Consider the following 12076-nt stretch of genomic DNA (forward strand, 5'->3'; position numbering starts at 1 on the left):
ATTTACCCATAATCAGGCAAGGTTTTTGCTAGCCTAAATCATTTTTGGCCATTAGCAGAAATTTAACATCTCAGTTCCTAAGCTGTTGTCCTGGTCACCAGTATGTTTTGTTAGTCCTGAGCCTGCCATCCACATCTGGAGCATTCTTCAATGAAGCTGCTTCTTCTGGAGAAATGAGTGCTTTTATGTCAAGTACATTCATCCATATGTATTTACAAGGAAATATGTCATATAATAAATTATTAATATGCTTTTAAAGAAATTTCCGATTTTTGTTGAAATATCCTTTCAGAAGAATATTTTGAAAGTCTCTCCATTGTGGAATATCATAGGCAGGCTATGTTGGAAGAAGTACAGACTTAAAGCATAAATAAGTTCCAAATGCTCTTATGTAGGTAAAAGTTTTATGTGTCTACTGGCCCCAGGGGAAAGAAGGAGAAAATGAAGATTTAATGAGGACTTGGTATAAGTTTCTATGAACTGCTTCGGGTGATATAATGAGCCTTGGTGAAGTTGTTAGACTTTACTTGACATTCCTGTGTGGATCTTCCCTAGTAACCCAAACACTGAGGATAATGTTATCATCATGTGATTACCAATCCCACAAACCTAGCTCAGAGGAGAAGAGTAGTTTAGAACAGACGACTTCTTCCTAGGATACATTGTTAAAGCCATGGAATATACTTTTTTCATAGACATTTATAGCATAATCATTACATATGATATTTTCACATGTGTTCCTTAACTTTTTGGAGGAATCTATAGAACACACAGATGTGTATAGTGTTCTGAGTGGACTCTCATTTCATGGTGAAACACTGCATTACAGTTCTTTCTGTCTTTTTCTTTTTAGAAGTTTTTTGCTGATAGTATAATGCTTCAGATATTGCTTCTATGGTTCTTCTATATATTACGAAATAAAATGTTTTAAAAAGAATGTCTTGGGATAAAGAAAATTGAAGTATTTGTTGTTAAAAGGTAGGTGGCTCTGAGATAAGAATAAAGTTTAAAGCAAACTGACACTGTCTCCCAATAAAAATCGTTTGTTCTGTGAATAGCAAGGAAGGCTTATGGTGGCATTTAAAATGAATCCTTAGACTTCACCTTCCTCTGATTTTGCTAAGCTTCCTGCCATGAAATTCAAATGTTTTATGGCCAAATGTTGACACAGAAGCAGTGGCCAATTCTGAATTTGTACCTGCCATTAGAGGGACAAAAGCAGAAAGCTTAATGTTACTCCCTGATGCAAATTTAAAAAGGAAATCCTCTGGTAATCGGCAATAAATCTTCCATAGGTATAATTAATCAGGTCATTTTTGGTCCACACCTCTATATCTAGTACTGAGGATAGGGTCAGGCACTCCAGGAGAGAACAAACCACAAGAAATAAGCTCGGGTTTTCATTTCTTCTAAACAAGTTCAGTGTCTAGAGACAAACTTACATCTAACTTTGAGCACAGAAATACACACGCACACAAACACACACACACACACACACACACACACGTCATTCAAAGAATAAAAACATAATAAATTAACACATAATACATACAAATAAAAGCAAGTTTATATTTTTAGGCAACTTCTTCCCAGGGTCCATTTTACATTTTCCAGTGGTGATTTAAGGATGTTACAAGGAAGTAATGGTGGTTTACTATCAAGACAAGTTCTGAATAAATTCACAAGCTGCACAAAAGCAGGAGAATGTAAACGTCCTATAGTCTAGTTAGTTAAGTTAGAGATTCTAAAAAACACTTTAATTTTTTTGTTTTGTATGTAATGTATTTATTTTAAAGTAGTTTATAGCTTCAATAAACACTAAAATCAAGGAAAAATGAGCATTTTCTGTTGAAGCAAATTGCTATCAAACCTTGGGATGAACACTTGAGAAAGAAAACGGAATTACTTTTTTCATTTATCATGTTTATTTTGTAAATCGCTTCTTTTATTATTGGGATTATAATGTAATTACATCATTTCCCATTTAACTTTTATCCTATAAATCCTCCCATATTACCTCCTTGCATTCTTTTAAATGCATGGCATCTTCTTTAAATTTTTTTGTTACATACATACATGTATGCAATCCTAAATACATAGGTAAAATCTTCTTAGTCTATACAATGCTACTTTTACAAATGCTTTCAGTGATGGCCTTTTTAAAAAAAACTATCAATATAAGCAGCATAAATAATATACTAAACCTCAGGAACAACTGCATTTTGTCTGGAAGCTTTTGAATAAGTTCTACTTTCATATTTACTGAAAGCTGAGTATCAGAGTGGTTACTTACATAGCCGTTTACTACCGTGGCCTAGACATCCTGAGTCTAGAGGAGGATGCTCTCTCAGAGTGGCTTTGTGTTTGCAACACAGACAAACCCACCATTTCTAAGTTCACCTGCTTGCTTGTTGTTTATTTGGATTTCAGGAGAACATTTCTTCTTGTGTCAATATATAATGTAGGGATAGTAACTGAAATAATCATTAACCCCCCCCCTTCCTTCTCCTACTCATCTTCCATGAAGAGGCAGTGAGTGCCCAAGAGCATGGGCATAGCTTGCGGGCTGGAATTGAGTCACTGCTCTGCTGAAGACCTCAAGGTGTGAGATGTTTGGTACCAAAAGCTCTAGAACCATATGTGACAGAAATAGATCAGGTTTCCACTGGCAGAGTATTCATCAAGACAACAGTTCTACATCCAGTGGCACAAGCTTTCTGCCAGGGATTTGAGCAATGGAGCAGAGGGTATGTTGGACACGAGCTCCAGTCAGTCTTGCACAGCAGTCCCAGGGTTGAGACCCCTGTGTCCTGTGTTGTTGAGGACGATGACAACAAAGATGACTTTAATGAGAACAGTGAGGAGGATTGATTACTCAACCCATATACCCTTTTCCCCTTCAAATCAGCTTCAGGAAAAGCATGTACAGAGAAAAGAAACTTAAAGAGGGGCTTTCTGGTTTTTTGGCCTACTCCCAAGAAGATGATATGCATGCCAAGTATGAGTGTGCCTCCACTTGAGCCTAGCTGTAGATGTGCTGTGAAGCGAGCAAGCTGACGTAGAGCTTGTATTCTACCTTTTAGGATTTTATGGTCTCTCTCTATTCTTTCTTTCTTTCTTTCTTTCTTTCTTTCTTTCTTTCTTTCTTTCTTTCTTTCTTTCTTTCTTTCTTTCTTTCTTTCTTTCTTTCTTTCTGTTTTTCTTTCCTTCCTTTCTTTCCTTTCTTTTTTGATTTTGAAGCTTATTTTGCCCAACAGTTGTTGCTGGATTTGCTGAGGAAACTATACTGTGCCCACACCAGTGACAATGATAAAGCTGCCCTACCTCCCGTGTCCAGCCCCCTGGTGGTGGACAGCCATGCTTTAGGATGAATTCTTCCATTTGTTCAATCATGCAGTGTCCAAAGAACCAAGCCAGTAGCAAAGCGCTACTTGTTAGACACTAAGCACCATACATCTTCTTATGACTACTTTTCCTTAAATTATAGTGACTGTCATAATTCCATCAAGCCTGTACACCTTTTCTGTATTGCAGATACAAATTGCAAAGTGGATTTTCTTGTTTGTTAGTTTTTTGTTTTTTGTTTTTTGTTTTTTTTTTTTCTTTTGGAAGACGTTCACTGCCAAGCTGGTGCAGCTACGGAAATTGTCTAGAAAGTTTGCTTATGGTAAATTTGCCTGGTTTCTTAGAGGCTGCTTTTGGAAACCTTTTATTACATAGTTGTTTACATACTTATAAGTCTATCATTTAAAGATGTGTACTGAAACAAATGTATTTGTTTCACGAACAGCTTCCTGTAATATACTATAAAGTTGAAATTAAACATAGAGAATGTTTTAATAGTTTTTACCTCAAAATGTGTCAATATTTTTAATAGTTCTTTTTTTTAATTTTTTTATTCAATATAATTTATTTACATTTCAAAAGATTTCCCCTTTTCTAGCCCCCCACTCCCCGAAAGTCCCGTAAGCCCCCTTCTCTTCCCCTGTCCTCCCTCCCACCCCTTCCCACTTCCCCGTTCTGGTTTTGCCGAATACTGTTTCACTGAGTCTTTCCAGAACCAGGGGCCACTCCTCCTTTCTTCTTGTATCTCATTTGATATGTGGATTATGTTTTGGGTATTCCAGTTTTCTAGGTTAATAACCACTTATTAGTGAGTGCATACCATGATTCACCTTTTGAGTCTGGGTTACCTCACTTAGTATGATGTTCTCTAGCTCCATCCATTTGCCTAAGAATTTCATGAATTCATTGTTTCTAATGGCTGAATAGTACTCCATTGTGTAGATATACCACATTTTTTGCATCCACTCTTCTGTTGAGGGATACCTGGGTTCTTTCCAGCATCTGGCAATTATAAATAGGGCTGCTATGAACATAGTAGAGCATGTATCCTTATTACATGGTGGGGAATCCTCTGGATATATGCCCAGGAATGGTATAGCAGGATCTTCTGGAAGTGAGGTGCCCAGTTTTCTGTGGAACCGCCAGACTGATTTCCAGAGTGGTTGTACCAATTTGCAACCCCACCAGCAGTGGAGGAGTGTTCCTCTTTCTAAACACCCTCTCCAACACCTGCTGTCTCCTGAATTTTTAATCTTAGCCATTTTGACTGGTGTAAGATGGAATCTTAGGGTTGTTTTGATTTGCATTTCCCTAATGACTAATGAAGTTGAGCATTTTTTAAGATGCTTCTCTGCCATCCGAAGTTCTTCAGGTGAGAATTCTTTGTTTAACTCTGTACCCCATTTTTTAATAGGGTTGTTCGGTTTTCTGGAGTCTAACTTCTTGAGTTCTTTATATATATTGGATATTAGCCCTCTATCTGATGTAGGATTGGTGAAGATCTTTTCCGAATTTGTTGGTTGCCGATCTGTCCTCTTGATGGTGTCCTTTGCCTTACAGAAACTCTGTAACCTTATGAGGTGCCATTTGTCAATTCTTGCTCTTAGAGCATACGCTATTGGTGTTCTGTTCAGAAACTTTCTCCCTGTACCGATGTCCTCAAGGGTCTTCCCCAGTTTCTTTTCTATTAAGTTCAGAGTGTCTGGCTTTATGTGGAGGTCCTTGATCCATTTGGATTTGAGCTTAGTACAAGGAGACAAGGATGGATCAATTCGCATTCTTCTGCATGCTGACCTCCAGTTGAACCAGCACCATTTGTTGAAAAGGCTATCTTTTTTCCATTGGATGTTTTCAGCCTCTTTGTCGAGGATCAAGTGGCCATAGGTGTATGGGTTCATTTCTGGATCTTCAATCCTGTTCCATTTATCCTCCTGCCTGTCACCGTACCAATACCATGCAGTTTTTAACACTATTGCTCTGTAGTATTGCTTGAGGTCAGGGATACTGATTCCCCCAGATTTTCTTTTGTTGCTGAGAATAGTTTTAGCTATCCTGGGTTTTTTGTTGTTCCAGATGAATTTGATAATTGCTCTTTCTAACTCTGTGAAGAATTGAGTTGGGATTTTGATGGGTATTGCATTGAATCTGTATATTGCTTTTGGCAAAATGGCCATTTTAACTATATTGATTCTACCGATCCATGAGCATGGGAGGTTTTCCCATTTTTTGAGGTCTTCTTCCATTTCCTTCTTCAGATCCATGAGCATGGGAGGTTTTCCCATTTTTTGAGGTCTTCTTCCATTTCCTTCTTCAGAGTCTTGAAGTTCTTGTCATACAGATCTTTCACATGTTTGGTAAGAGTCACCCCAAGATACTTTATACTGTTTGTGGCTATTGTGAAGGGGGTCATTTCCCTAATTTCTTTCTCAGCCTGCTTATCCTTTGAGTGTAGGAAGGTCACTGATTTGCTTGAGTTGATTTTATAACCTGCCACTTTGCTGTTATATCAGCTGTAGGAGCTCTCTAGTGGAGTTCTTTGGGTCACTTAGGCAGACGATCATGTCGTCTGCAAATAATGATAGTTTGACTTCTTCCTTTCCAATTTGTATCACTTTGACCTCTTTATGTTGTCGAATTGCCCGAGCTAGTACCTCTAGTACAATATTGAAAAGATAAGGAGAAAGGGGGCAGCCTTGTCTGGTCCCTGATTTCAGTGGGATTGCTTCAAGTTTCTCTCCATTTAGTTTGATGCTGGCTACTGGTCTGCTGTATATTGCTTTTACTATGTTTAGGTATGGGCCTTGAATTCCTGTTCTCTCCAAGACTTTAAGCATGAAAGGATGCTGAATTTTGTCAAATGCTTTTTCAGCATCCAATGAAATGACCATGTGGTTTTGTTCTTTGAGTTTGTTTATGTAGTGGATTGTATTGATGGATTTCTGTATATTGAACCAACCCTGCATTCCCAGGATAAAGCCTACTTGATCATCGTGGATGATCGTTTTGATGTGTTTTTGGATTCGGTTGGCAAGAATTTTATTGAGTATTTTTGCATCGATGTTCATAAGGGAAATTGGTCTGAAGTTCTCTTTCTTTGTTGGATCTTTGTGTGGCTTTGGTATCAGCGTAATTGTGGCTTCATAGAAGGAATTGGGTAGTGTTCCTTCTGTTTCTATTTTGTGGAATAGTTTGAAGAGTATTGGTGTTAACTCTTCTTTGAAGGTCTGGTAGAATTCTGCACTGAAACCATCTGGTCCTGTGCTTTTTTTGGTTGGAAGACTTTCTATGACTCCTTCTATTTCTTTAGGCTTTATGGGACTGTTTAGATGGTCTAGTTGGTCCTGATTTAATTTTGGTATTTGGTATCTGTCAAGGAAATTGTCCATTTCCTCCAGATTCTCCAGTTGTGTTGAGTACAGGCTCTTGTAGTAAGATCTGATGATTTTTTGGATTTCCTCAGTTTCCGTTGTTATATCTCCCTTTTCATTTCTAAGTTTGTTAATTTGGATACTTTCTCTGTGCCCTTTGGTCAGTCTGGCTAAGGGTTTATCTATCTTGTTGATTTTCTCAAAGAACCAGCTCCTGGTTTTGTTGATTTTTTGTATGGTTCTCTTTGTTTCTACTTGATTGATTTCGGCCCTGAGTTTGATGATTTCCTGCCTTCTACTCCTCCTGGGTGAAATAGCTTCTTTTTGTTCTAGGGCTTTCAGGTGTGTCATTAAGCTGGTAATGTATGCTCTCTCCGTTTTCTTTTTGGAAGCACTCAGGGCTATGAGTTTTCCTCTTAGCACCGCTTTCATTGTGTCCCATAGATTTGGGTATGTTGTGTTTTCATTTTCATTGTGTTCTAAAAAGTCTTTAATTTCTTTCTTTATTTCTTCCTTGACCAAGGTATCATTGAGTATAGTATTGTTCAATTTCCACATGTATGTGGGTTTTCTGTTGTTTCTGTTGCTATTGAAGACCACTTTTACTCCATAGTGATCAGATAGGAGGCATGGGATTAGTTCGATCTTCTTATATTTGTTGAGGTCTGCCTTGTGACCAATTATACGGTCGATTTTGGAGAAGGTACCATGAGGTGCTGAAAAAAAGGTATATTCTTTTGTTTTAGGATAAAATGTTCTATATATATCTGTTAAATCTAATTGGTCCAAAGTTTCAATTAGTTTCATTGTGTCCTTGTTTAGTTTCTGTTTTCCTGATCGGTCCATTGAGGAAAGTGTAGGTTTGAAGTCACCCACAATTATTGTGTTAGGTGCAATGTGTGCTTTGAGTTTTAATAAAGTTTCTTTTATGAAAGAGGGTGCCCTTGCATTTGGAGCATAGATGTTCAGGATTGAGAGTTCTTCTTGTTGTAATTTTCCTTTGACCAGCAAGAAGTGTCCCTCAGAGTCTCTTTTGATGACTTTGGGTTGAAAGTCAATTTTATCTGATATTAAAATGGCTACTCCAGCTTGTTTCCTGAGACCATTTGCTTGTAAAATTGTCTTCCAGCCTTTTACTCTAAGGTAGTGTTTGTCTTTGACCCTGAGGTGTGTTTCCTGTAAGCAGCAAAATGTAGGGTCCTGTTTACGTATCCAGTCAGTTAGTCTGTGTCTTTTTATTGGGGCATTAAGTCCATTGATGTTAAGAGATATTAAGGAATAGTGATTGTTACTTCCTATCATTTTTGACGTTATTTTTTAAATTTGGTTGCTTAACTTCTTTTGGGTTTGATGAAAGGTTACTACTATCTTGCTTTTTCCAGGGTGAAGTTTCCCTCCTTGTATTGGTGTTGTCCTCCTAGTATCCTTTTTAGGGCTGGGTTTGTGGATAGATATTGGGTAAACTTGGTTTTGTCCTGAAATATCTTACTTTCTCCATCTATGGTGATTGAGAGTTTTGCTGGATATAGTAGTTTTGGTTGGCATTTGTGTTCTCTTAGAGTCTGCATGAGATCTGCCCAGGACCTTCTAGCCTTCATAGTCTCAGGTGAAAAGTCTGCTGTGATTCTGATAGGTCTTCCTTTATATGTTACTTGGCCTTTTTCTCTTACTGCCTTTAATATTCTTTCTTTGTTTAGAACATTTGGTGTTTTGATTATTATGTGACGGGAAGTATTTCTGTTCTGGTCCAGTCTGTTTGGAGTTCTGTAGGCTTCTTGTATATTCATGGGCATCTCTCTCTTTAGGTTAGGGAAGTTTTCTTCCATAATTTTATTGAAGATATTTGCTGGCCCTTTAAGTTGTAAATTTTCACTCTCATCTATGCCTATAATCCTTAGGTTTGGTCTTCTCATTGTGTCCTGGATTTCCTGGATATTTTGGGTTACAAGCTTTTTGCATTTGGCATTTTCTTTAACTGTTGAGTCCATGGTTTCTATGGAATCTTCAGCATCTGAGATTCTTTCTTCTATTTCTTGTATTCTGTTGTTGATATTTGCATCTCTGTCCCCTGATTTCTTCCCAAGGCTTTTTATCTCCAAAGTTGTCTCCCTTTGAGTTTTCTTAGTTGTTTCTACTTCTGATTTTAGATCCTGGATGGTTTTGCTTAGCTCCTTCACTTGCTTGTTTGTGCTTTCCTCTAATTCTTTAAGAGATTTTTGTGTTTCCTCTTTCATGACCTTAGCCTGTTGACCAAAGTTCTCCTGTATTTCTTTAAGTGATTTTTGGGTTTCCTCCTTGTTGGCTTTTATACTCTCTTGGATTTCTTTCAATGATTTTTGTGTTTCCCTAGTAAGGGCTTCTAACTTTTGATCCATTTTCTCCTGAATTTCTTTAAGTATGTCCTTCATGTGTTCCTGTACCAGCATCATGACCAGTGATTTTAAATCCAAATCTTGTTTTACTGGTGTGATGGGGTATCCAGGACATGCTGGTAGAGGAGAATTGGGTTCAGATGTTGCCATATTGCCTTGATTTCTGTTAGTGACGTTCCTGCGTTTGCCTTTTGCCATCTAGTTCTCACTGGTGTTACTTGGTCTTGTAAGTGCTGGACTCACCAGTGCAAGCTGCCCCTTCCCCGTTGGCCTCTGGTGCACAGCTTACACCCTGCACTGCCTGTAGACAGGGTGCTGCTGTCCAGGCTGTTCAGATCCAGAAGCAGGCACCTGAAGGCTCCCGCTGGGGTCTGCAGGATTTACCGGAGCACACCGACTTCTCCCAGCTGGCCGCCCGGAAGCCCCCGCTAGCCTCTTGAGGGACCTGGAGATGTGGTGCGGCCGCCCAGGCTGATCTCAGTCTGTCCGATCTCTGGAGTCCGAAATCAAGATGGAGGTGAGTCTCTCCTGACTCTCTCTTTTTTTTTTTTTTTAATAAAAAGTAAAAGGAATCTAAGGACAGGCAATAGTCTCTTAAAATTTACTCAGGATAGCTAAAACTATTCTCAACAGTAAAAGAACTTCTGGGGGAATTAGTATCCCAGACCTCAAGCAATACTACAGAGCAATAGTGTCAAAAACTGTATGGTATTGACACAGGGACAGGCAAGTGGACCAATGGAATAGAATTGAAGACCCAGAAATGAATGCACACACCTATGGTAAGTTGATCTTCAACAAAGGAGCTGAAAACATCCAATGGAAAAAAGATAGTCTTTTCAACAAATGGTGCTGGCTCAACTGGAGGTCAGCATGCAGGAGAATGCCACTTGATCCATTCTTATCTCCTTGTACTAAGCTCAACTCCAAGTGGATCAAGGACCTCCACATAAAGGCAGACACACTGAACCTAATAGAAAAGAAACTGGGGAAAACCCTTAAGGACATAGGCACAGGGGAAAAGTTCCTGAACAGAACACCAATAGCTTATGCTCTTAGATCAAGAATTGACAAATGGGACCTCATAAAATTACAGAGTTTCTGTAAGGCAAAGGACACTGTCAAAAGGACAAAACATAAACCAACAGATTGGGAAAGGATCTTTACCAACCCTACATCTGATAGAGCGCTAATACCCAATATATACAAAGAACTCAAGAAGTTAGACCCCAGGGAACCAAATAACCCTATTAAAAAATGGGGTACAGATCTAAACAAAGAATTTTCACCTGAAGAAATTCAAATGGCCGAGAAGCACCTTAAGAAATGCTCAACATCATTAGTCATTAGGGAAATGCAAATCAAAACAACCCTGAGATTTCACCTCACACTAGCAGGAATAGCTAAGGTTAAAAACTCAGGAGATGGTAGGTGTTGGCAAGAATGTGGAGAAAGAAGAACACTCCTTCACTGCTGGTGGGATTGTAAGATGGTACAACCACTATGGAAATAAGTCTGGTGGTTCCTAAGAAAACTGGACATGACATTTCTGGAGGACCCTGCTATACCTCTCCTGGGCATATACCCAGAGGATTCCCCAGCATGCAATAAGGACGCATGCTCCACTATGTTCATAGAAGCCTTACTTATAATAGCCAGAAGCTGGAAAGAACCCAGATATCCCTCAATGGAGGAATGGATACAGAAAATGTGGTATATATACACAATGGAGTACTATTCAGCAATTAAAAACAATGAATTCATGAATTTCTTAGGCAAATGGTTGGAACTGGAACATATCATCTTAAGTGAGGTAACACAATCACAAAAGAACACACATGGAATGCAATCATTGATAAGTGGATATTAATTAGCCCTGAAGCTCTGAATACTGAAGATACAATTAGCATATCAAATGATTCCCATGAAGAAGGAAGAAGAGGGCCCTAATCCTGGAAAGGCTTGATCCAGCATTGTAGGGGAGTACCAGGACAGAGAAAAGAGAGGGGGAAAGATGGGTGGAGAGGGGACATATGGGGAGGGGCGAACTGGGAAAGGGGAAAGCTTTTGGAATGTAAACAAAGAATATAGAAAATTAAAAAAAAATTTATTCACAAGAACCCGTTAACTGCACAGTTGCCCTTAGCTGCCTGTTCTAAAATGATTGGGGTTTTTTGGTTGTTGTTGTCGTCGTTTGTTTTTGTTGGGTTATTTTTGTTTTTTTGTTTTTTTTATTTTCCGAGACAGGGTTTCCTGGAACTCACTCTGTAGACCAGGCTGGCCTCAAACTCAGAAATCCACCTGCCTCTGCCTCCTAAGTGCTGGGATTAAAGGCGTGCACCCCCTTGCCAGGCTATCATGGTCTTTTTATTGAAACACAATAAACTTTTCTGTAATATTTTTTGGAAAAAAAAAGTAACTTCAGCTTCAGTAATAATAATAATGTGGTTTCCCTGAGAAGGATTTTTATCTCATAGGAACTGTAAAGCCGGACTGATGGCTGCTGACAGTTTACTACATGGCCTACCAAAGGCTCACACTAACAAGCTCACAGTCTACATACACCCATGGAAGGCTATTCTGGCATTAGAGAGAAGTGCACAGCGCTGGCTTGAACAGGTCTGCAGTCTTCACCCTGTTACACCCCCCCCCATCCAAAGAGACTTTTAGATTCTCAGATCAGTTTGATCATCTTTTCACTAAACAAGTATTATGTTCTGTTTTCAGGGGATACAATATATTCTCTCAAAACTCAAAGGTAGTAGGAACTCAATTGTCTGGGACTTCAGAGATTAATGGGAACTGAACAAACTAGATCAACTTGCCTGTAAAGAAATTAACAAAGAGAGTGGCCTGATGTCTTGGCACCATTTTGTATTCCTTTGTTCTAAATGATACCATGGTGAGCAGCCCCATGATGAAAATGAGTCCATACCTGAATAGGAGATAATGATCCATCTGCATTGAAATTGAAGATTGCTGTGGAAATCA

The sequence above is a fragment of the Apodemus sylvaticus genome, chromosome 4, assembly GCF_947179515.1.
Source record: "Apodemus sylvaticus chromosome 4, mApoSyl1.1, whole genome shotgun sequence".
NCBI classification, from domain to species: domain Eukaryota; kingdom Metazoa; phylum Chordata; class Mammalia; order Rodentia; family Muridae; genus Apodemus; species Apodemus sylvaticus.